The sequence below is a fragment of the Leptosomus discolor genome, chromosome 2 (genome assembly GCF_034619465.1).
Source record: "Leptosomus discolor isolate bLepDis1 chromosome 2, bLepDis1.hap2, whole genome shotgun sequence".
Lineage (NCBI taxonomy): Eukaryota > Metazoa > Chordata > Aves > Leptosomiformes > Leptosomidae > Leptosomus > Leptosomus discolor.
In genome coordinates this window covers 47,843,389-47,870,039 of record NC_141392.1, presented here as the reverse complement: position 1 = coordinate 47,870,039, position 26,651 = coordinate 47,843,389, and positions in this window count along the sequence as shown.

Here is a 26,651-nt window from a genome sequence, read left to right as displayed (position 1 = left end):
GCTGTGCAGAGACACTGGCATCAGCAGCTTCCATGCCTTTGTGGACATCCGTTGCTGGCTGTCAGCACGCTACCAGCTCAGGAGAAGAAGCAGACAACAGCAAGCAACTGCTTAAAGTGAACCCACTGTGAGATTTTCTTTGCTGCCATCGCACTGCTGATGTTTTAAACCAGCTGTTAGGACTCTGCCTCTTCCCAGAGCTGGATGATTATATGGCATACATGTAGAATTAAAGCACAGGAAACTCTGGATATGCTGTGAATCACGTTGAGAAAAAAAAATAACAGAATGTGAAATGGTGATATGCTTTGGCTCCAAGATTTTTTAAAGTATCATATATTTGAAAGAACCAAAACCAGTGAAGGGAAGGGATTAATTTGTTTTAAATTCTACCAGAAAGAGGAAAAACTATAAACCAGAAACTCACCAAAGCCTGAATGGTCTCCTAAATGTATGGGTCTGATTGAATCTCTAGTGTGATGGGGAAAGACAAACACAAGAAATTGGCTTGAACACTGGATTCACACTTAAATCCTGGAAAGCTATGTTTTATGTCTTCCTTTCAAGATGCACAACTTTACCAAAATACTTCTTGCAGCAAAGGGGCCACAACAAGGTTAAGACTGATTTAAAGTCCTGTTTCAAAGACAGAGAAAGAGAGTGTACAACTCTTGTCTGCTTAAGTGTCAGCTTAAACACGAATCTTTATTCCTCCAGCAAGAAAATATATCTGGAGAGCTATACAACAGGATGTGTGAATGAGCATATCAGTGTTTTTCTTTCTACATTTGCTCATTCTGAAAAAAAAGGCCTAGCCCTCCAAAAAGCTTATCTCCTAAATATGTAAGAGACGCTCCAATCATTTTCTAAATTTCAGTCTTTTGCAAGAAATCACTTGTAAGTACCGGTTTTCACATCCTTATGTTTTCAAAACATAAATGAACATGTTCATTTCCTCCTTGGAATCACTCTGGAATGGGTTTTTACAGCTGATACTATTTATTTGCACTCAGTCAGAAAAAAAAAACCAACAACAAAAAAGCCTTTCTTCTGGTAATGTATGGCTAAGATCTACAGAGAAGACTGGCAATTCTAAGTGCTGAATTTATTACATTGCCTTATAGCCTCGAACACTGGATGCTCAGCATTTACTGAAAATTAGGTATGTGAAAGTGTCGTAAATTCAACTCCCCCAAATAAGTAGTTATTTGATAATGTGCTGGTCAACTGCTGAAAGTATGGGAATACGTAAGTGCGTATATACAAATAAATTATATAGACAGATTATGATGATGTGCTGAAGTAGAAAAATTTTAAAACCATTTATTTAGAGTGTCTGTTTTATAGAGATAGCAACTGAGAACTAACATTGTGCCGTATTGCCACATATACTATATTAGATATGGCAAGTTAGAGATGTCCTAATTAAATGTGTTTTCCATATTTCTTTCCCACAGAATAGAGCATCTTTATATTAAAACTATTGCCTTTAGCCTTGTTCTTAGACAGAAAAGAACATTGGAACTTAGCAATCCAGGAAACAAACCCTGGCTGTGGTCCAGGAGAAAGGAATGAAGCAATTAACTCTTTTTGCATGAAATAGAAATGAAGATAAATGTGTATTTCATTGAATTTGAGTATCAGAGTTGAAGGACTTATCTACCCATGCTTTGCTGAAAAAAGAAACATAGTGAGTAAGTACTTAGGTTGCTTATCTTCATTTATGTCATGGATTCTGGAGGAGGTTAGTATTACTGTATGTACTTTCTGAATATTAGGGGAGTCATTCAGTGAGAAATCCCTAAAGCATCAGTGAATTTGCGACTGACACAAGATTCCTCTGCAGTGATTGAACAGCATACTATCTCTTTAGGTATTTCCAAATCAAAGACAGCATAAGAAAACGCATTGCTGTTCAAACCATTAGCATAAGTTTGACACTAACAAAAAACAAAAGAGAAAAATTTGATCTCACTACTAAAATGTGTTTTGTTATCTCAGTCAATAGAAAAACCTACTGAATCAACAGGATTTGACAAATCTGTTTAACTAACATCATTCTGCAAATACTCCACTCCAGTGCTTCACCAAATCCGCTTGTGTCTTTCTGTATTGTACTGCAAGGAGCTTGCAGGTCAGGGCAGTGGAGTCAGAATTAGATTTAAATCCTCCTTGTGATCTCTGGTTCCTGACCTTCTGCCTAGTCAGGCTGACCTTCAGCAGCCTCCTGGTTTTGCTTCATCCCTGGCGTTGCTGAGATTTTCTGTATATGCCTGGGTTTCATGCCCCTCCAGATGATGCTTGCTGTCATCTCCCCAGGCTTGTCATCCAGAGACTCTTAGTGCCTGGCTCAGAGCTTCTTTGGCAAGTGTATCCTCACATAGCCAGAAATCGGGCATTTATACCATCACCGCTCTTTTATAGCATGAAAGACCTAAAATGGAAGATGTGTTTGTCCCATTATTGTAACCTTTTCAAGCAAAGAGCCAGTTTCCATCTTCCCTGCTTTTTCTAGGGCTACCTTAGTTTTTGTAGTATTTCCCTGGCTTCTTTGTTTCATGAAATTTGGTCTGTAGTTTCTTCCCAATTCTTTTCAGCTTTCCTGTCTACCTAACTTGGCTTTTCCATCCAACTCTTTTTCCTTCACAGAAAGGACCGAAGGATATTTTGAACATATACTTCATAGTTTTGACCAAAAAAACAAACCAAACTGAACCAAACCACCTACCAAAACAATTTTCAAAAGGGGGACATTTCTGGTTTTGTGAAAATGGTGTGATATTAACTGAAAAATCAAGCCACCTTCATGTTTTCAAGCTACCAGCTTTAAGGGTGACACATTATATACAAACTCTGTTAGAATTGCCTGAATGAAGGCACTGACCTGGACACCAAAGAAACAAATTATTTGGGTTCAAGTGGGACTCATACATGGAAGAAAATCTTACACTCCTATCTGCAGGAGATAGGAGTCCATTTGAAGCAGATCTATTTCACAATTTCATTTGGTTTTGTTTCTTGGTTTTCTTTAATAGAAATGGCAGCAAATAAAGGCAGGAAAGACAAAGGAAACAAAAATAATGCTTTTCTGCTGAGGTTATAGTAGCTCTTTTCAATAAGAATATTTTCAAATGGAGTTTTATGAAATATTTCCTTAAAATTGCTGATGAAAAAAAATCTGTGTCTTCTAGCCCATATACCTGGAAGGAAGGATTGCTCCCATTCAAATATTTTGGCAATATGTCCATTTCAGTTTTACAGTTTTAAATGCTGGGGTTTCCATTTCTAAGTAGACTATATTGCTGTCTAATAGATGTCCTTGTCACAGTAATCATCTTACCCCCACCCCACATACTCCAAATTTTTTAAAATCATTGACAGAACAGGCACAAAGAGCCCTTATGCAGATATCCTCACTTATAAATGCCTACATAGAAAAACCAGGGTTGCTGAACAGAGGAAAATGAAGTGCTGCATTTTTGGCAGTGGCACAGAAATACATAATTGCTTCATTGAGTTTTGCAAAAATAAGGAATTCATTTTGCAAATAATCACAAAACCAGTTTTCTATTCTGTTTCAAAGTAGCCTGATCCAAATTTCGCTTTGCCACAGTCTTTTGTGGCAGAAGAACAAAGGTTGCTAAATACTTAATTACCAGGACTGTACAAGTGACTGATGGACTGAGCTGGATCAATGAAGCTGCAAGTATTTCACCACAGAGTGGCTTACTAAGATTGATACTTGGCCTTCACTCAATGGTTTTCATCATTTCACTAGAAATAAACAGAGCACAGACTATTCTCAATATGTTTATGCATCAGTAACTTATATTACTTTTGGAAACTGTGAAATTTATGGCAGTTGGTTGTAAAAGAGAGTACAGTTTTGATTTTTTTTTTCTTGTCCCACAACTTAGAATCAATGTGTGCACAATTTTCATCCTTCTTATATTACACTCTATTCTTAAGAGCTCCCAAGATATAAATGGTCATAATTACTTTTGTCCATCAAAATCCTGGGTTATTCTGTCCCTTTTCCAAAGATGAGAAATGGATCTTGCAGAAAAATTAAGATATGAGTCTGGGCCTCATTTTCTTTGAACAAATAGATCCAGAGTCAAGAATTTGATTAAGACCAAAGCAGGCTATTCTGCCACAAAATTTGGATTGTATGCTAAACCTTCCACAAAGTCTAGAAATACGGTGGCAGATTTAAGCTCCAGCCCTAGTGCTGTCTGTGTAAGTGCTCATGGTAACAGTGCCATATTAATGAGGCTATATGTGTCCCAGTTCAAGAATGGTTTGTCTACAGCCAGCTCAGAGGTCCAGCAAATGACAGGGCCCTAATACCTGGGCACCCTTGTCTGCTTTTAGCTCTCTATCCAATTTAGAAATACAACACTCCCTGCAGAAGCAATGGTGGAGATACTGGTAAAGACACTGAAAAAGTGATCTTTGTACCTCTTTCCCACCATGTCATCCAGCCTTGTTCTGAGTAGGATGAGACAAAAAGATGATGAAAGTCCAGTTGCCTTTTATATGCCAATGTCTCCACTGTGGCTACCAGCATGGCAGCTGTAGAAGTGCTGTTTCAATGACAAAACAGTTAAGGAAAACACTCAGCATGGACATGACCACAGAGATACAGCAAGCTGCGGAATAAAAGTTAGAGTTCGTTAAACTGTCTTACATACTTTTATCAGACTTGCACTATATTTTTTGTAAAGAAGCACATACAGTTAAAAGTCAGAATTAATTAATTTTAGGCTATTATCTTAATGTGGTTTACATGTGTTAACTCAAGCAAGGACAAGTATAAGTCTCCTGAGGCACGTCTCTGACTTCCTTACACAGGAAGCCAAATCATCTCTGTTGTGAAGACTCGACATGTTTTTTACTGATTGATTTTCTGTAATCTGAATGAGGCCTAACATAACTCTCACATCTACTAGCCACTCCAAACAAGACTTTTGTTCAGCGTCACACGAATAAATTATTTCCATATAGTGGTTTTCTATTTACTTACCATGTTCCAAAAGAAATCTTGTTTATGTGTATCGGGTTAGATCTGAATCTGCTCTAAGTTAGCAATATCATGTGCTCCATATGTTAGTATGAGTCTTTTGTTCTGTTTGGGACTTTTTTTTTTTTTATCTTTAGGATTAATTCAAGAAGGAGTTGGTATGCAGGAAGCGGAAGAATACCATCTCAACTGGTTTATACCCTAGCTTTCAGTCATCGGTGATCTATTCAAACCAGTCCAAGTAGGCTTGAAGGCACAAGAGAGAGGAGCTGTCTGATTTTAGCAATGAGATGCCTTCTCTGACATGCACAATACAGATAATAGGGCTAAGGAGAAGACAAACTATAGCTCAAGGAGAGGCAATGTAAGAAGAACTGACCTAGGAAAAGAAGGAAGATAGATATGTACAGTCTTGTGTACACTGGAATTAATATTTTAAATTTCTTCACTAAATTCTTTCAAGACAGTTGTCTGGCCATAACACAGCACTAATCCTGCCTCCTGAAGGAAAGATTTGCAGGTACTAAAGGCAGTGAATGTGATTGGCATGGGTTTCCGTGATCAAGAGTTACAATCTAAGAGTGGAAGAATTACAAACCTGAGCCTCCATACAGGTTTAGGTAAGAGCCAGCCTTATGGGGAATATGTTACTGAGCCAGGCCAAAAGGATGAAGAAAAAGGATGCCATCTCTATATCTACAAGGCTGCTTCTTCATAGTTACAAAGTATTTTGAAGACACTTATTTCAGTGTTGGACTCAATAAAGTCACATTTCAGTACAAATGGCATAATTATTTTTAACTCCTTACCCAAAAGAATTAATAACACTGAAGATAATAAGAACTGATTGAAAAAAACCCTAAACCATAATTTCTTTTCTGTTATTCCTGGTTTACATTTTTCATTTTACTTATCTTAAGAGTTAAACCCGAATAGTTATTTGCACTTATAACATATCTCTGATTTTATAAAGCACATTTTTATGTGCTAATTTGAGTTAATCATGAAGTGTTCCAACTAGCACCAATAACAAGACACAAGCAGTGAAAGTTAAAAAGAATGGATATGTTTGCCTTAGTCAGGTTGAGAAACTCACACTCAAGCATTAGTACAGCACTCTCTGACTTGGGTTTCAGAATATTTCAGGAAATTGTCCTCTTTGAAGTTTTCTAAAAAGCCTGGGAACATACGTCAGTACAAATTTTTTAATCTTCCTCCTTGAAAACTCCTGGCTTTTTGTATACAAGCTGCTTAAGCCTCCTTTCAACACTAAAGAAAATCTGTGATAGAAAATGAAATAAAAACAGCTGATATCACTTAATGCAGTTCATTATTCATCAGAACTCAGCTTAAGGAGATGCCACTTAGCCTTTTAATTAAAAACTTATAATTAGAAAATACATGGAGGCAAGAAAATATTCTTGGAGCAAATCAAGAACTATGGAAAGTATGAAGGCTTATGCAGCATGGTGCTGCAAAGTCAACATATGTAAATGACAGAGTATAAGCAAAAATGAAATAAATCAATGAGGTATAAGCTTGATTTTACTTCTTTCTATATGTCACTTTTTGCAGAAGATAGTGCAGATGTTAAACAGCAAGACTTCAGTTAGAATGCATCTCCTATGTTCAACAACAGCTCCAAAACCTCTTATAATTTCTGATTTACGATGTGTCCATCTTTCACTTCATGCCCCTCCCAGTACCTTTCTGTTTCTACATTCTTTTCAATCTCCCTTTATCTCTTACAAGAACTGGTTAGAGAACATATTAAGAGGTATGCACCTAATGTAGAACAGATGACATGAAAACCCAAAATGGTTAAAAAAAAAGAAGGCAGAGGGAGACAACCAGAAAATTTACTATTGAGTTTTCTTCCTCTTAATTTTCCTTTTATCTATATCTAATACACAGAAAGAAATGGGGAGAATATTTTCCTTTAAACATTATTATGTTTGGTCAATCTTTCTCTTCAGATTACTTGCTTGGAAATTGTAATTTATAGCATAAATTATTCTATAATCCATATTACGTGTCCTTTACAGGGCATTTTAAAGGTTACTGAAATTAAATTCTCAGTGTTTTTCCTCCAGCAATCAACTATTCAATTCTGAGAAACCTGGAAATGTGAAAAATAGCATATAAATTAAGTCTCAATTTCCAGACTTTCAGAAAAGCTTTCCTGGAAATACTCTGAACAAAATGCCTTATATAAATGTAAAGTGACTTGATTTACGACTGAACCATCTACATTATTTACAATTACCTGCAATTTCTCTGCTTCTATTTCTGTTCATTGAGACCACTGAAAAAAGATAGTCAAATACAAGGATACTTTATAAATGTCTTTAAATTCATATTGCTTCTGTTTGTCCTGGTCTTCTATCACAGGAAGATTGCTTCAAGTTACTCAGAACCGTCTCAGTAAATAACTTCCTATAGTATAGAATTTCTTTCACATCTGTTGCTATGATAACAGGATGTACGTTCTGCATAAATATAACCATTTTCTAGAGATTAAAATTCACCTCTTCAAACATAGCAATCAATGTCGTCACCTGTGTAAATATTCTGTATAAAGAATAAATAGTTTCAGAGGTATTTTTTTCTCATTAGAAATATTCTACAATCTACGTAGAATTGAATTTTACCTTAGGAAGCAGAGTGAAAGCCAAGCAACACTTGAGTAAACAGCTGGAGAGACTAAAACTATCAACTTCAAATGAGAAGACTGTCTAGGCAGCCATTATACTAGATGATTACAGAGCTTTCCTCTGACTTCCTTCAGTCTTTTTGTGCTTACACTAGTCAATGAGTGAGTTTGATTGCTACCGCCCAGAGTACACAGAGAAGAATTCAGGCTTAAGCTAAAAGAAGTGTTCAATAGGTGAGTCTGAAGTGGGACAGAATTAAAAAATTTCCCTGCTCTGGTAGTGTTCAGAACAGGCTGTAGCTCCCTTCTTCTGGCAACATAAATCCTAAAACCATGTGCACTTAAAAGACTGAAAATACCTGGCAGAGATTGAATTCCCTTTTTCATGATTTTGTTGCATTATCAATATGACTCAAATTATCTAGCACTGAATTTGCATTTCTAACTCACACGAGGTTGCTTACTGAACTAGCTGAACAATCAACATAATTGTTTTCTTTTCAAAAGAGCAACATGCAGGACTAAACCTCCATAACATTTTTATTTAAGTTATTCACTCATTTTTATCTGTATTGTCATTTCTGTCATTTCCATTTTGTGCTTCATGAAAGTCCTGCTAGCACTTCACCTGAGAGCTAATCGCAGAGATACAGCTGTTCATAGTGAGGCACTGATGTTAAAGCTATCAAAACTTTTTTTTTTTTTCAGACGAGTCTTCCTAGTAGAGGATGTTTCCTAATTAGTGAGTACTGGTAAAGGTAAACAGGCTGGTGTGGAAGTTGTTTATTTGTTGCATGGTCTCTTGCACTTCCATATCCTCATTTTGCTACTTGGTACATGATTTAACCACAGACTCAACTGGTATTAATTTCCAGGTTATTCAAAGCAGATGGAAACCAGAGAATGAAGAAGCAGACATTAATACCTACATGACGCCGGAGACAGCTTGAGATTGTTACAGTGACTGTGTCAGTGTACAAACATAGTGACTGCTACAGAACAAACCAGAGGGCCATCTAATTTGACCTTCTGTCTTCAACTGAGCTGGTGCCAGCCATCTCAAATGTAGACAGAAAACCCCCTAACACAAAAAATTGTGCAATGCTCTGTCATAGAGGAAAATTATTCCTGACTCCAGCTGTTGCTCAATTATGTCCTGAAGCATGAGGATTAATAGTTCTTATGACTTTCATCCCAGCATGAGTAGTTGCAGATGCCATTTTTATTCAGATCGATGGATAATTCTGCCCTGAACCTTCCTCAGTGCTTTTGCTTGTACTAATCTGTGACCTTAAATGGCAGAAGATGTCACATCATTTTAGAAACACATCCCAGCCATATCCTGCCATGGACCAAAGAAGCAGATTCTATCTCGGTGTGAAACTAAATTTATCTGCAGAGAGGTACTATCATCTAGTAAATGATCAGTTATGCAATCATTTGGCTGCTGTTCCTACCTACATTTCACTTGGATCCACACATTCTGTTGTTGGCCACCCTTGTCACCTTAAGGCCAAGGAGCTGAGATAGGATAGGTGGGAGAGGAGATGTTGGCCGAGGTTAATTGTTATCTACTGTCTGGAAGTTACAGTAGATAACCACAGTCTGACACATGTTGTCAGCATGTTTAACCAGCCAGGTGAGCAGGTAGTACCATGAATGATGAGATGTTCCCCTGTACAAGCTGGACCTATGTTAATAGGTCATGCCTATTCAGGATAGACAGTTCTCAGCTGGAGAAACATTCTGTGGCACGCTGTAGTTTGCTTTCTTTTCACTGTTAGTTATTAAGCAGAAAGGTTTCCATTAATGAACTAAAAATTTGTTCATCTGATAATTTTATCTAAAGGTACACTCACTGAAAGGGGAAGGAAAAAACCCCAACCGAAAATGCCAGGGTGTCTTTGAGTTACTAAGGAAGTTTTCAACAAAGTGTCTGCCAGACTGATTGTTACTAGAAGCCTGTGATTCCTGCCTTGTATAAGATTTCTTTGGTTTTTAGCAGAGGAAAATAAAGGAGTAAACTTTGTCCAAGAGTCATTAAAATGACCAGAAGAATTAGCTGAGTAGGTTCACTAACCGGACAAGGTAGAAAGAAAAGATTGAGACTTTTTTTATGGACAAAGAAATCAAGCAAAGGTAACATTTTTCACTACCCAACAAATGATTGTTGCCAAATAAGTTTCTACATATGATGCATCAGCAGTTTTCCGGCAGGTGCCTTAAGGAAACATTTCTGCACATTCTCTTTTCCCATTAGGAGACACTGTTCCTCAGACTGCCATTTGGGTTGTGTTTGGCAGCCACAGTGATGCACGAGAAAATGAAACACATTTTTGATTGTATAGAGTACACTCAGGTCTATACACATGATGATTTGATCAGAAGAAAAATCATAGAAAAACAAGGCCAGATGCTTAGAGCCACTTTTCGGAGAGACAGACTTCTGACCTAAAACAAACACACAAATAAAACCCCTGTAGTCTAAATGTCATGTCAGAGAAAGAAGAAACCTGGGGATAAAAAGTTGCATGCACAGAAAAATCACAGTAATTTTAAAAGTATCATCACATACCTCTACTAGGACACGTGGAAGGGACCAGCCATCTGAGAGCTAAGAAGCAAAAACGTCCTGTGTAAATGCATGCAACTCTGCAGAAGGACCTGAAAAATGAAGAAGTTTGTTAATCATTCTCCAGCAAGTATAACTCTGACTTCTTCACTCAAAAGTGGATGTTGGCAGAAACTTCATCCAAAAATATGGGCAAAATTGGAGATCAGGGGTGGATACATGGAAGCTGCTAGCAAAAACTGGGCATCTTTGCACTTAAATACAGAAGATAAGTTTGGTCACAGTCATTGGGTGGAGAAAGGGTTTTTTTTTGTTTTGAAATAGGAGGTCAGTGTTAGCTGTGTCTGGAAGACAAAGAAATTTAAATGTTTTTTTTTAAATTATCATTTATTCTCATATTTGGTAAGTGATTTTCTGATGACATATAGGCTTGCTTTCCCCCACAGCCAAAACCTGGGCATCTGTTTTCTGTTCCTTCTGTTGTTCAGTGCCCATTCTGAGCATTCAACTGTTTGTGAGCAGTGTTTTCTACATGGGTTAAGAAAGATTCTGGTGGCGTACGAATGTAAAGATGCTAATTTACATGTCACAATAGTTTTATATGGACTAACCTAGTTTATGAGTGCCCTCTTCCTTGCCAAAAAAATTAAAATGTTTGAGTAAGATCCTGCTCACATTTCTTCTAATGACTCTCAGCCCATTAAGTGCCTTCTCTTCTCCCATTTTAAATCTTTCTAACACCTTTCGGATTTTTAGAAGCCCTCCTCAACATTTAACCAAGCTAAGTGCTCCCATCACAGATTCTGACAACCACAACCACTGTCCTTGCTTCTCCCTTTCTCTTATCAAGAGTCTATTGGTAATACTTTGAGCAGAGCTAGTAAGGTGTAAATTGTCACTTCACTTCCATTCCTTAAGCAAACTCTAAAGAGACTGTACTCAGATAAAATGCCCACTATATTTTAAACGGATGTGTAAGTTTCTTATAACCCGAGTTCTTTCTTATCTCATAAACTACAGCTGCCTTCTGTCAGTGAAGTTTCAGAGAGCAACAATATTCACAGTCTGCTCAAACTGCATAAATACATCTGAATTTGAAAATGCTTCATACAGACTGAAGGACCTAAGTCTAATTTAAGAGCTACATCAACAGGCGGTAAGACGTGGAAAGGATTATTTGCTAGCAATAGTTCAAAAATAGCATAGTAATCTAAACTGCAGATTTCAACTTTCTAAACACTGTGTAAGTCTGGTAACAGTGGAGGGACTTCAGGTATAAATAAAAGTGGTTTATACAGAAAACTGTCTCAACCTGATTGTATCAATTTGACATGCATATAATGCTGTTATTGTCAATAGAATTAGTTTTGAGCAGTTCTAATTGTGTTCAAATAATGCTTGGCTGTAGGAACCGGATACCTAGCTAAACTACAATTGCAGATAGCTTATAAAGAAGACTATATTTGAAAGACAGAAGGGAGGAGATATTATTTAGCATGGGATAAAAAAGTTTTTTCCAAATAAGGATTGTTTTTTAAATAGCAAAATTTAAGCTTTTTATCAGGAAAATTCTTCTAATTATGATTTGTTAGTTTACTTAAAACAACATATAATGGTAGAGTTCATACAATAGATATACTGTATATTCCATTATACTAAAATGTGCACATAAATGTAAATAATGTTACAGCAAACGTAAAGAGGTTAAAATTTGAGTTTTATAAAGCTAGATGAGAAAAATACTCTGAAGCTTATTTGTTTACAGCATTTGCTTATAACTGTGAAGTGTTGTATGAGGTGTAGCATCAGCCTGAATGGGTCAGCTTCTGTCTGCTCTCACTGTTGTAATGGAATATTGCAGAGATTTTGACACAGCTGAGAGCTTGTAGAACAGCCACTTAAATTTTTTCATTCTTTCCTCTGTAAATTGATAATGGTGGTCATGAACATATTATAAATCACTTTTCTGGTACACTCAAAAATGTGGATGTTCATGAAAAAAGTTTCCTGCCCGTTAACAGTGGGCACTGCGATAACACTATAAGGGGAGAGACTCTGGCAACAATGCTTAAATCTCTTTTCCATGCCCTGGAATAGGCTACCTTGAGGGACTCTCAGTAGCATTAACTCCACCACGTAAAAATTCTGTGTCTAATCTAGCTCATCTAACGGTTAAACCTGAAGGAATGTGCTCAGACTGCATTATTCTGTGTTTGGGAGAAATCGTTCTGGAGATGACTGAATAAAAGACTGTATCCACAAATGTGTAACCCTTAATGAAATTCATGCTGATTATTTTGTCGGCGGCCAGCCACAGTCACATGGGAAATTTTATTTGGAAGTTTCATTTGCCTGCTGAAATCTCTCCATGCTCCATCCACTACCAGTATGATGTGGAAAAGAGAAGGAGGGAAAAAATAACTCAGACATGTTTCTGTCCTGGATACTCAGAAGAAGGGATGTGTGAGAAAGAACAGCTCTCTGCATACCAGAAGATGGTTCTGCAAATCAAGGTTTCAGTTATGGATATTACTTTCAAAGCTTATTTATGGAAAAAAAAAAAAAAAATCACTGGTCAACAGGCTGTCATTGCACTTTACATGTGGGACAAGGAGGCCAACTACATGAATATGCACAAAACATGCAGGACTTGCTCTGCAAGGCCACACAGTCCAAAACCGTAAATGTTTGTGGGTAAGCCAATGTCGAGCTTGTTTACACATGAATAAATCCTAATTAGAAAATGGAAAAATGTCTGAATCTAAATTTGAAGTGGAGTCTGTTCATGAGAGTCATGGGTGACTAAAAGTAATTAAGGCCATCACTTAACTAAACAGATGTGACAGATTAACCATGTGTTTCTATCTTTGATGTAGAGTTTTTGTTTTGGGTTCATTGCAGTTTAAAGTCCTTTAATATTGCCTGAGATACATCTGCCATTATTTTGATTTGGTATAGTTCTTGTTGCAAATGCATTTAGCACTGGCTGACATTTAGTTTGTATAAACAATCGAAAGTGTTTACCATGAAAAGTACTTGTTCAAGCAAGCCACAGCACAAATACACTCAAAATACAAGACAAAAGATGTGCAGATAATAAAATATATTTTCATTCTTCCTTTTCTGCTAATTTGTGCTAGAGATGGATTTAGATAAAGGTAAAAAAGGAAGCACACTTTCATCCAACACCACTCAAAAAACCCTAGTCACTTTTCTTCCAAAATAATATTTTATTTTTCATTGGGTTGAGGACTTTTGCTTTTGTTATTTCAAGCCCTGAAGAGCTCAGATGTGCTGAGTTCCTAGAGTCATCCTGTTTCACCAATAATTCTCCCCCAAATGGAAGGAAGAAAGAATGGCTACCGTTTAACACAACTTATTCTCCTGAGCTTTCCCATGCAGACAACACAAAGCTGCACATCGTAAACATGCTCAGATAACTATATATGCAGATGCATCTCTATGAATTAGATTGCATGTTTCCATATACATCGAAATCGTAGCATTTACGCAAGGCTTAATTCTCCTCCCACTACAGGAGAGAGATATTTTATATACATATTACTCCATTTGCTTTAGTATTGTGATGTTCAATTTACATGTATGTACATAAGAGAAACACCCAGCTATGTGTCTCTTTGTCTCTGGTTTCACACTTGCTGGGGCAATGACAGACCTACTTTATACAAGATTATGAAAGAATAAGTTAAAGATGGAGAGTTTCATTCAGAACTGCCCAGAATCTCATTTTATGCTAACAGGACTTAAATAATGTGTTGCAAGTTGTCTGCACGCATCAGCTGGAGGAAACAATTGGTGAACTCAATTAGCTTTTATAGAAAGTTATAACAGATGATGCTTTTCGGCTCCAGGTTGGCCAGCCTGTATAGTATATGATGCTCCTGATCTGAAACAGTAAGCTGCCTATGAGACTGGGGATGATTGCAGTTCCCTACCTCTCACAGTCTTGAGTAGAAGCTCTTTATTCCCAGGAACTGGGTTGAATTGTCACAATGGGCCTAGAAATTTCTGAATTACGACCCTTTACACCTGCTCCTCCAGAAGCTGTTTAACACACCAAACTCTGCATTAGTATGTTTCAGGTTTTATTTCTTTTAAAGAATGAATGTAACTAATTGTTTAATCACTCAGGAAAAAAAAAAGTGTAGCTTTTTCAGACATTTATGATGAATAAATTTCCTGCCTGCTGCTCTGGGAAGTTCCATGGGATATATAGCATTTGTCTGCCAGACAGCCACTCTCTAACTTCAGGCCATACAGGCTGTACCTACCCAGAGTCCTTCAACCAGTAGTTTTTTTGAAGGCCAGACATCTGTGGTTTTCTTTGGACTAAAATATTCCTGTGTATCAAAAGAACTGAAAACAACAATTAGGAGAAGGTACTAATGAAGCCTAATGTTAGCCCTGGGAGCCTTGTCTCCCTCGATTCACACCCTGAGGGCAGTGACACTTCCAGAGGACACCTGGCTGCTTCAAATAACCCCCACAAGAGCCTTTCTCACTCTCCATGGACTACAAAGAAAGCCCAAGGAGGCAGACTTTGGTTACTGTTAGCTTTTGTGCTTTGTCTAAACTTTTTGTACACTCATGTATCTCTCATATATAGAGAGCCTGATATCTGAAGAGTCATAACACAAGTGAAGTCAGCTAGCACAGCTGGAAGAAAAAACCCTAAAAGTACTAGGTCATCTCATCTATCCTCTGCTTGCGTGGGATTGTTTCCCACACAATTCATGGATATGCCACCCATAAAGACAGCTAGTAAGAGCAGCAACTGAGTCTGAATCACACAAACAAGGGGGGAGGTAAATTATGTAAACTTTGTTGTATGAGAAGAGAAAATTTTCCCCATGGTTTTAAGCACACATCTTCAATCTGATGGTTCCTAGCAGCTATAAAGCTTGCAAATTTGATGTCAGTTATTGAGAATTTTCTAGGTGACATTGTAGTTTTATGCTGTCTCCTCCCGTGCTCACAGAAGATAGAATACCTTCAAGGAAAATACAGGTTAGGCAGTATTTCCTTATGCTTAGCATAAAGTGAGCATATGACAACCTATAGATCTGTTAGGTCTGGACTGACCTCTTTCTGTTTTGCTAAGATCAAGAATGCCTGTTTAAGCAGCCTCGCATTGCTTGAACAACAAGAAATAGAGTCAAGGTATGATGCTGAGGGACAGGCATCAGTAAAGTCAGAATCCTAGCATCAAAGAAGTGACTAAAGCCACATCTTGCCTTTCAACCTACATGTGACAGGGTAAATGAATCCAAGCAATTTTCGTGGTATTCAAGCCATTCAACACCTGTATACCATCCTAGGAACCACTATTATTACTTAATTCTGATTTTATATCTTCTGTCTTTCTCTTGCTATATTAACAATTCCTTAAATATTTATGAAGGTACACATTTTCATAAAATATGTAGGATTGCATTTGTCTCTGGGTAGTTTATAACATTCTGACAAAATTGACTAAAATCAGGAAGTAGATTTACAAGCTATGAAGTTATTTAGTGGGTTTAAAACCTTTTAAGACTGAAGCACATATATTTGTATGCGACTATGAAATGCTTTTTTCCAATATGAAAAAGAAGATAGGATGATTACATTTTGCACTGTCTTTATGTTTTAATACTACACTTTATAGGTCTCAGATAAAGTTCTTCTTACTGGAAATGCAAGGACAAAATTACCTCTATTTTATATGCAAAATTTTCTAGATAATGGTTCCAGTATTTGGACCTTCTGTAAGAAAATAGATACAAAGTACATGTTTGATAGCTGCCTTTGCTATTATTTGCTAAATCATTGCTTAATATTTAATAGGATGCACTGAAGTACATCTTCTGGCCATGTCTGAGTCTGGAAATGTGAATGTCAAACCATTAGAAATGTCATAACTGCTACTGATTTTACATAAAAGATTCTCAATTACCAGACTTGACAGAAAGGACAGGAAAGTCTAAAGAAAGCATAACTACATAGTACAAAATGCTGACACAAATATTGAGTTAAAACTTTAAAAACAATTCAGCTAATTGCTTATAATGTTATCCATGTTAGGTTCCAGTATAGACACCTATCTGCATTATTTTCAAGCAACAGTTGTTTCAAAAATACTGATATTAACAAAATCCTTAAAGACTATAAACCCTCATGGTATTGCTGTTTCATCTCAAGTTTCTGACTATAGTAAGCTCTCTTTTTGGTGGAGAAAGTTGGGCTCAAGAAGGAAGAAGACCTTTTCAAATATTTATAAAGAGAATGAGTCAGTTACTTCATCTGAGTCTCACACACACAATATAAAATAGTTTATTCTTGACAGACCATCATTCCTTCTGTTGCAATTGACACTAGGAGGTAAACTTAGGTTTTCTGACTTGAGGTTTTTTTGTCAGTTAGATTATAAGTTCTCTGCAGGATGGTCTTTCTCTAGTGCAATGAGATTCTTTCAGCACTACAAGAATGCACTATAGTATCACCAATGAGGAAAATAGTCTCTTCTTTCCACATCTCACTTAAGGGGTAATTTAGTTTTGAGTGATGGCCCAGATATTCTTGTGTCCATTTCCATTCATGCCTGTGAAAATGTTTACTTGCCCTCTAGAAAAGAATGGTCCCTGATACAAAAACAGAGTTGGTCTCTAAGCCAAATCCGTGGTCAGCTGTCCCTTCCTCCTCCATGAGAATTCAGCCCAACATCAGTCTCAGAGCATGAAGAAGTGGAAAGTTTTCTACAAATGACTATGTGTGCCATGCGGTTTGGGCTCTTCATGTAACACATCACAAATTCTGGTAAAGGACCATGGCCAAAAAAATGATAATATTCCTTAAGCTGCTCTATTCAACAGTTCGCCCACTTTTGGGAGATTATATAACATATTCCTAGAACTGTCCATTTCCAGGATTTAACCCAAGTATTTGAGATTGTTTTCTTTCCTTGCTAAGAATGTAATTAAGATTGTTGAAGTGTCTTTTTACGTGTTATGAATTTTAACTGTAAAGCCAAATGGCATTAAGTTGCTAGGAAACCATCCTGCCTGTTTTCTGACCAGAAGCTCTTATGTTTGACTTCTACCCAAAAGCTGTAATTAAATGTACATTACTGTGCAATATTTAGAAATTGATGTCTTATAAGACACAGTGGGCAAAAATCAGCTATAGACAGAGCTTCCTGCCTCACAGACCCTTGAGTGCTAACAAAAGGGAAACTGGGACTTACTATCAGGTTTTAGACAGAAATAGGAAAACATGATTTTGATTTCTGGAGGAGGAGATCTGAGCAGTAAACTATCCTCTGGAATATCAAAAGATCTTGAAAATAAAGGAGCCCAAGCTCCATTGACTTCAGTGCAGTTGGGTTGAAAATTATCTCAATGTGGTTAAATCTTGGTAGATGCCTAATACTACTTTAGCCAACAAAACTAGAAGACAAACCTTCTGAATCTTACACTGAAAGTACTGGTGCATTGCCTTCCACAGAAAAATAATTCTGCATATATTTTATTTTTTTATGTAAAATATATGTTTTAATGCTTTGTAATTTGATTTAAGTTAGGAGAAGTATGGAAAAAGAACACTGTGCTCAGTTGAAAGAGCAGTGGAAGAATTTTTTTAACTATTTGTTTCTTTTCTGCAACTTACTATGTGTTAGAAAGCTTCTTCCACGTTTAAGTGCTTTGCGGGTCTCAGTACATCAACAGAATCAAGTGAGAAACACTGCTTCCAAATATCATTATAGCGTGATCTGTTTCTTATTACTTTGTCATGTATTCATTTGTCTTTGCTTTTAACATCTCTTCTTTACACATTTGTATTTGTGCATGAAAGCCGTTTTATAATTGCTCTGTTGTACAGTCACGTATTTCACAACAGCTGAGGAGATGTGTAACTAAAACTATGCCGAAAATCTCTGTGTAGTGGGGGCTTCTTGCTGTTAGCCAGTTCAGAGTGTTTGTTCCTTGCAGAGCTATTAAGAAACCCTTCAGTGAAATAACTTTGAGGGTGCCAGGTTCATGTTGGATGCAGATACCAATGGTGGGCTTCATTTCACCTGAAAGGGGAACATGGTTTCAGTTAGTTACTTAGGCTTCTTATAAAAATTAAGGTGAGACATATGCACCTTACAAGGACCATGTATTTTAGCTGCCCAACTCATGGTGAAAAAAACTGTTCTTCGGAGAAGGCTGTCTCTCCTCTGATGAGGGAACGAGTTTAGATGGACTAGTTTAGACCAGATACCTAAATTTTAGGCTGTCAAATGAAGGAGGGATGGATCCTGCCTCATCTGTTTACAATTACTTAGCTGTGAATTTTGCCTTTATTTCCTAACTCAGTCAGTGAGTGTTTCTGGATAAGGCCCTGTTAGTTGTGCTGTAGCTTAGCGACAAGAGACCTGAAATGGCTACCTCGAAAATAAACATAGTAAATAACAGAAAGAAAAGACCACATTCCATTGTAGATCAGTGAGTGCTCCCAAAACATGGAAAACTTAGGAAACTAAGGAAAGCTAAGCCAGAGGAAGAAAACAACTCATATTCTTAAATTGCTGGAATACTGGAACTATGTCTTATCCCAGTAAAAAGCAAAGCTGCATGGGACAAACTCATGCTGCTCTGAGGACAGGTGCCAAGTTCAAGTCTGTACTCCTCAGTGAGCAGCTGACCCAGATAAACAATTACCAAACAGAAGGCTTAATTGTACGCATTTTTTTCTTTCTGGCACCTGCTATATTGGCCAAGCCCTGCAACAAACCCGGTTTCTCCCCCAGATGTGGAAGGACCAGCTGCAATTCAGGCTGACCTCCCTGCCCAGCAGCCCAGGGTGGCCACAAGCCCAAGAAGGCAGCCCAAGCACCATCCCCCATGCCGAAAGGACCGGTGGTCTCCTTGGATCACAATCCTCTGGCGGTGCGAGTGCATTGAGGCTACGGGCGCGTCCAGACCTGTGGGCTTGAAGATATTTTGTTTCTTGGAAGGAGCTGGGAACTTTGAAGGCATTCGCTGTGCTGCTGGGACGCTGAAAACAGCAGAATAAACTTTGCTGTAAAAGGGGCCGTTTGGGTAAATTCATCTTGTTCCCAAGTCTTTTTTGGAAAGTCCTGTACACCTGCACCACAGTGGATTTTCTGAATATTAACTAAAGACTTTCTATTTCATATATACATATGTATATGTATAAATATATATTTTAGAAGTATTTCTTCTGAAAGCACTTGCTTTTTGAATGTATAGATGGCTAGACCTCAAAAAATGATTTAAGTGTTTTTCTTAAAAACAAGCCAAATATTTTCAAGGCATCTGTTTTTAGTGAGAACACACTGATCGTTTTGTAAAATATTTATATATATATCTTGATACTTACAGGTTTTTTTAAAGGAAAATATTTATATTGTGGTTTCTGAATCAAACAACATTAAGTATGTAAATAATGAAAGACTGGACATTTCTTTTTCGGGTTTTTTTTTAAACTTAGGTTAATTTTTTTGAGATCTGGACTTAAATGTAGAATGACTTGAATGGGGTCAAATGTAGGTAGGTGCCTTCAGACATGAAAAAATAAAGACTCATTTGTTTGAGAGAAAAAGAGAGATTTTATACAATTTGATCAACATTGAGTTACAGGCCTGAATTTCCTTTAATGTAAGTAAGCATAAACTATAAGTATTTCAGCTGAATGTGGGACAGATGCAACAGTTAATCTGTAAAGAGCATAAGAATAATTAAGCCTTTCTCATCTGAATGAAGTGTGTAAATATTTTTATGAAGTTTATAGCCATGTGAAATTCCCTTCTTTCTATAGTAACTGGTTTCTCAGAGGCTTTTGCGGGGACAAAGGAAACACAGGAGGGATTCCTTGCCTTTTTTGAGATGGTTATGTTTTGAGTTGTCTTCATAATCCTCAATTTGTCTCAGATTTGTCAAAAAAATTTTCCATGTTTTGCTGACCCTTGAAATGAACTCAGACTGAATTTACAAAGTATAGACTGACTGTCAATTTAATCCTCTCTCCAGGCTCCACAGAAAGTTTAGTTTTTTGTTCCAAACCATGGAAAACTCATGATTATGGTTGAGGATTTCTTTGAGTTTTTGGGTTTGTATGAGCCCAGAAACCCAAAGTTAAACTCAGCGAGTGTGTGAACCCACAGTACATGAAACAAAAAAAAAGAAGAAAGGCAAAAAAAAAAAAAAAGATAACATGATGAACCCTGGGGATTTGAAACTGCCAAAGTTCTCAGAGCTTTGGTATACGAGAAAGGATGTTATTACAGCACCAGAAACCTTCACGTCAAGAGAATGACAGTTTTTTAAAAGCATTGAACTATCTCAGTGCTTTTGGAAAAGATGTCTTAATTTTGTAGCTCTGATTCCTTGTACACAGACCATTCAACTATTTAAACTCAATCAAAAAAAAAAAGGATAAAACCTGTAATTTTTTTTAATCTATGCGGAATCTAAATAATGTAACTAATGGCACATAATTAAAGGCACGAAGAAATGTTGTACTTGGATACCTTAAAAAAAGCTGCATGATATAGAAACTTCATAACTTACTTTCTCTTATAAATCTCACTGAAATCCATGAATAACTCTGTTTAATATATATAACTGAGCATTTTTCACCTCTGACACCGGTTCCTGAATTCTCACATGAAGTGATACCATAGTCACTTCTGTATCTGCATCTCCTTTTACAGGAGGGTACAGATGTAAAATTAAGTCTGAGGGGTGGCTTAGTCTCTTGGGATTGTTGGATTGTTTTGCACAGTTTTTTAGTATGTTTGTACACTTTGCATCTTCTGGCTTTGAATTCAGCTTAATGAAAATTGGCAGCCTCTAGTAACGGCTTGGAAGATGGCAAGTTCCTTTCACTTCGTAAACAGGGCATTACATTTCTGGTTGAAAAGTCCAGTTGGATATCAATACACTTACAGTTTATGGCTGTTTTCTTCAATTTTCTTAACTCTGAGAATGGAAACTTATAAAAATTAATGAATAAAGGAATTTCAAGGCAAAGAGTATAATCATCAGATCTGTAAGGGAGTCAAAAAAGTCTGCAAAGAAAAATTAGGGTCATCTTTCTGAAATAGTTACTCAAATTGAAATAACTGCCATTTGGATGACTAGCAAACACTTCTGCAGTAGTCTGTGTACCTGCCTGTGAGGTGGCTGACATCCCATTGCTTGTCTTTGCTCAGCAAATTGCTCATTGCAAGGTTACAATTTGCAGTATACAAAAACAAATAGACCAAGCCACTGGGAAGGTGTTGGCAAATACTTTCATCAGCTGCTTGAATGATCGTTACTTTCATCCAGATCTCAAAGTCTGTCCTCAGCCCCGCCTGAATTTGATGGGAATTTTGCCTGCATCATTTCAAGTACTGTAGGATTTGGCACTCCACATTTTCCTAAGATATTCAGTATAGGAAGAACCTCTCAAACGAAAAAGACCCTAAAAACAATTCCATGCCATTAAAAAAGTCATTGTATTTGATTTAAGAGAATCCTTCTGCAGAACTGAACAGTATGCATTAAATTTTGGGAGTAATACTCTCCAGATTTTCAGAAAAGAAAAAGACCCCTTAGCACAGATTAGTAACCTATCTTTTTAATTTGAAAACACACTAACAAACTGTTTGCCTTCTTCAGGTAATATTCATCACCTTTCCAGACACCTATAGTGTTCTCGTGTTTCTTTACGGCACATAATAGTGTATACATGATGAACATGAATGATAGGATTTAACTCACCCAACTTTCATTGGCCAAAGATAGAGGCATCTAGTCAAAGTCAGCTCCTTACACTCCTAAGGTGAAAGGGAGAGGTGGGCACCTGCCAAGGATGATCTAGCCTTTCTTGTGTTTTAATGGGTGGGTACAGATAAAATGCCTCTTTGTGTCTCCTGTGTCATAGGGAGAGCCTAGTTGACTAGCTTAGGCTAGATATTTCAAATTCAGCTAATTAATCCTATCCTGTCACCCTGAAAGTATAAGTGGCTGAGACTGAGTTTTCTCCCCTGTGCTGGGACACCTGCTTGAACCCACTGCACTGCTCATTTGCTCACTACTCTTGCCAAAGCTCTGCAGTATCTCTGGTGCCTCTAAGCATGCAAGCAGAAGAAGGCTTCGCCATAACCATATTGTTTTGCTGTTAGCAGCCATCTGTACCCAGAGGGGCCACTGATGGTTTAACCATTAGACATCTATTCAAAGACATTTCACACATTTTATAACTCCAAACTTGCTTAGTAATGGCGATGTTTTCACTCACACTTTTTTATGCTTCTTTTAAAGAGAACTTGTTCTTATCTAAATGATCTTTGTATATATGCAAGCATAAGCATACAAAGTAGATAGATAGCATTCTGATTTAGTGGCTATTTATGGTAATATTTCGTTTCTGTCATAGGGGCATAAATGACAGTTTGGGGTTCAGAAAAATGGAAAATTTTCCTGTGTGATTCAGGGTTTCTTAGTTAGATGTTTGCTACAATTTACTGAAATCTGTACAATATTCATTTCAATATCACTTATGAAGAAAAGTGCACATGAAATGTAGCCCATATTTTTTGATGCCTCAAAAAAAAAAAGAACCCTGTGTCAGGGAGTCAACTTGTGTTAATCAGCATAGTTCCACTGAAGTCGGTGGATTTACTCTAATGTGACCACTGATCTCATTTGATTTGAGGTTTTGGTAAAAGACTGATTTCAAATTTTTACTCCTAGTTGATTAATTTCAGCTATCAGTACCTGTAGCTAATGAGACACTTCTGCAATTGATGGTGTTCTACTCTGTGAGAGTTTATGCTTCCATGTCTCCTTTTTTCTGCTTGTTTATAAACCACCCACAAAATCTGGCTGAGATACCTCCAACAGCTAATGACAGCTCAGTTTCAATCTAGCATGCTGCTCAGTTTGAAGTTTACTACTTCTGTTTCAGGCCTGAAAAGAGATATGTATGGCAGAAGTCTTGCCTTCTTACCTCCCAAAATCAAACTCATCTTAATAATAGTAGTAACAGTAACAGTAATAGTAAATCCCCCCTACTTTTCTCTTAGAATTTCCCCTGTGTCCCTCTTGGTTCTCATGACTGGAACAGCATCCCTGCTACTCATAGCCTTGGTCCCGTTCCACTGCCCTCTTATTTGGGATTAGGCAGCAGACAATGACTTTGATGACTGCTTGCTTGTGTGGTCATGCATCATTATGAGGCTAGATATACAATTTCATACACGTGTATTTTATGAACATATTTTATTTTTCCATTTATTTAATGAATGCAAAATGAATTCTAGTAGCCAAGCACTGGCCTCTTATCCTTCTGCTACAGGCTGCTGTGTCTTTTAAATGGGAACCTGATAATTGCAGTTACAGCAAAATGAGATTTAACACCTCTCTCTCACATTTTCAAACGTAATCTATGTTCCCATTTAAAACATTAAATAAAATTATGTGGATGATTTAATTTCTCTGCAATCTTTATATATAGAAATTTATAAACTGTGCCATCTTCTATAATTCTGTCACCTTGTCTCATGTATGTTTACTTTTCTCTAGTTAAACAGAGATATTCCATATAGAAACAAATTTTCACTCCCACATAGTGGAAATATCACAGGGAACCTTCATGTGAAACAGTGGGATTACAGACTGTGGGCTTTTTTTTGTTTATTTATTTTATATTTTGCAGAAGTGGAAAGGGCGAAGAGGGCCCTTTCCAAAGTCACAGAATATTGACACTATTCCTCAAACCTTTCATTTTTCATAACAACATTGCCCTTCGTATACATTTTACATGACCAAAAGATTGCTAAATAGCTAATGATATATTTATTTCATATGATATGAAAAAATTCAGTAATTTATTTTCTGGTAACTCAAATAAATCTATGTATAAATTTTCATGAGAAGGTTCGTAAATCAGCTCGACAATGCTGACTAAAGAAAAAAAGATAGAACAAGCTCATTAAAAACAAAGTCTCTTTGAACATTTCTGGGAAAAAAAATGACATTTTAAGCATTTGAGCAAAAGCATATTTAAAAAAATATTAAAAGAACAGTGTTTGCATTGCCAAAGTACATCAGAGCAATACACATGGGCAGGGCTAAGGCTGCCCCAGGTAAAGGTATTTGATAATTACAAGAAGAACAAAGCTGAGAGTGACAAATTGTGATTGTATTGCAGATGGCATTTTCAATTGCATACCATTTAATTCTCCTCTTGGAGTAACATATATATTAGACAGTAAAATGATATTAAGACTTTTTTTTCCCCTGAGAAAAATCCATTTTATTGGAACATCTTTTTCATGAAATTCAAATAACATAATTGAAAATACCAAAGGACTGTCTTCAAAATCAGAAAGTTTCTTTCTAACCTTTTTTTTTTCTATTAATTCAGAATCTGGTGGATTTTTCCAGCCGGTATTATTTGTTTACTATTTAAGAAGACATGTCAGCAGCAGTGGTATTGCACGATGCTGACACACTGTAACAATAGCTGTTGAAATCTTTCATTTTGGTTTTACAGAATTACTGCTTCATGCTGATTGAAACAGATTTTCTTTTGCTATCACTGGACATTCTTTTCTTGAATTATGTTTAAGCCACATGCATTTTAACACAGGTGATATATGAGTGGAAACGACCTTCAAAAAGCAATACCTCCCACAGTGTGGGGAAGACTCCAGCTTTCATCAGCTGTATAGCCAAACATTGGTGAGCTACACCGTGTTAACTCAAATTAATTCAAAATTTCATGTAGGATATTATAAAATTACTCATCACAATTCTGTAGTCAAGACTCTTTACGTTCACAGTCTTTACACTCTTTATACTCACTCTTCATATACTCTTTATATTCACAGTCTTGAAACTCATTAAAATCTGCAAAGAAAACACTGGGGACAGGAAAACATATAAGTATCACTTGAGTAAATACAGTCTGCTTAAGCTAACATATACATTTTACAGTGTTAAGATGGTCTTGTAGCTGAGGTGAGGAGAGGTGGTCTGGAGATGATCTGTTCTCTCCCCAGCCCTGCTGCAGACTTGTAGCCCTGCAGATCACGTCAGTACGGGTACCAACGTCTTGTAAGATTGAAGATTTCTGTACACCCTGAAGTTCTGAAATCCCTACAATGCACATAGGGAGGTAGTAGGGTCAGCAAAGTAGGGATAAGTACATGAACACTCAAGTGACTGCTACTAGGGAGACAGAGTGGTCCCTGCATTGCCCCTCTGCAATAGCAGGACAAGAAAGCAGGAGTGCCTCAGGGAAGGATGCCCAAGAATGCAGTGTACAGTAATCAAACCATATCACTTCAGTTAAGAAAGATTTTGTTGGTGGTTTTTGGTTGTTTTCTGTTTATTTGTTATTTAATTTTTATTTTATTATTATAGTCAGTCTCCACAGGGCAGTACTTCTAGAGCACAGAAGGGTACCTGTGACCTGCCCTTAGCCCATGCATGGACACATCTGCAGGAGCTGTTCCTTCCACTGCAGATAACAAAATCATGATTACTGATACTGACTGCTAGTAGTGACTGTGTCCTCACATGTGAGGAAAGCCATAGTGTGCCTGAGCTAAACACAAATGAAACAGAAAACCTGTTCCCAAAGACATGGTACAAGAAGTAGATCAGGGGTATAAATAAATGTTAGGTTGAGATAAGTAGGGAATGAGTTGGCCTTATGGAGTAAGGTCTAATGATAGCTATTCATGAGCCAGAAGGCAAATGTGGGTATTTTCTTTACATAGAAGTGCTGCATACAGAATATAAATAAATAGATTATAAATATACATATTAATTAACTCTTCTCTACATATGTAAATTAAAGACTATAGAAAGGAACAGAAACATATTTTCTGCTTCTGTCCAGTTTCCTAATCCTATAATATTTTACTATTATTTGCAGTCCTCTAATATTTTGGTATTTGCTCAGGAACTTCCAACAAGCAGACTTTTACCTTCAAGGCATAAATGACTACAGGGGGAAGGAGACAGGTGTTTGAAAGAATTCAGAGTTGAAACTCTTCAAACTAGAAAGTGTCCCTGATGAGAAAGCAACTTTTGTTTGCTTTATGGCTTTATCCTGAAAGAGATCAGAAAACTGTTGAGGATTGTAAAGTATGTATACATAAGGTTATTCCATTTGATTTAGTATTTGACAGGGTGTATAGACATTTAAAATCCCTTTACATACTTTGAACTTCTAACTGAAAGGAAAAAAGTCTTTTCTTTTTGAGATATAGTTGCTCAGCTTACATTAAAGAGTTCAACAGATTCAGTAATGTGGAATAATACTTTGGCTTTTTTTAATCACTGTATGCCCAGTCACTAGTCCCAACCTGAAAAAAAGGAAATAGATCAGAGTAAAAT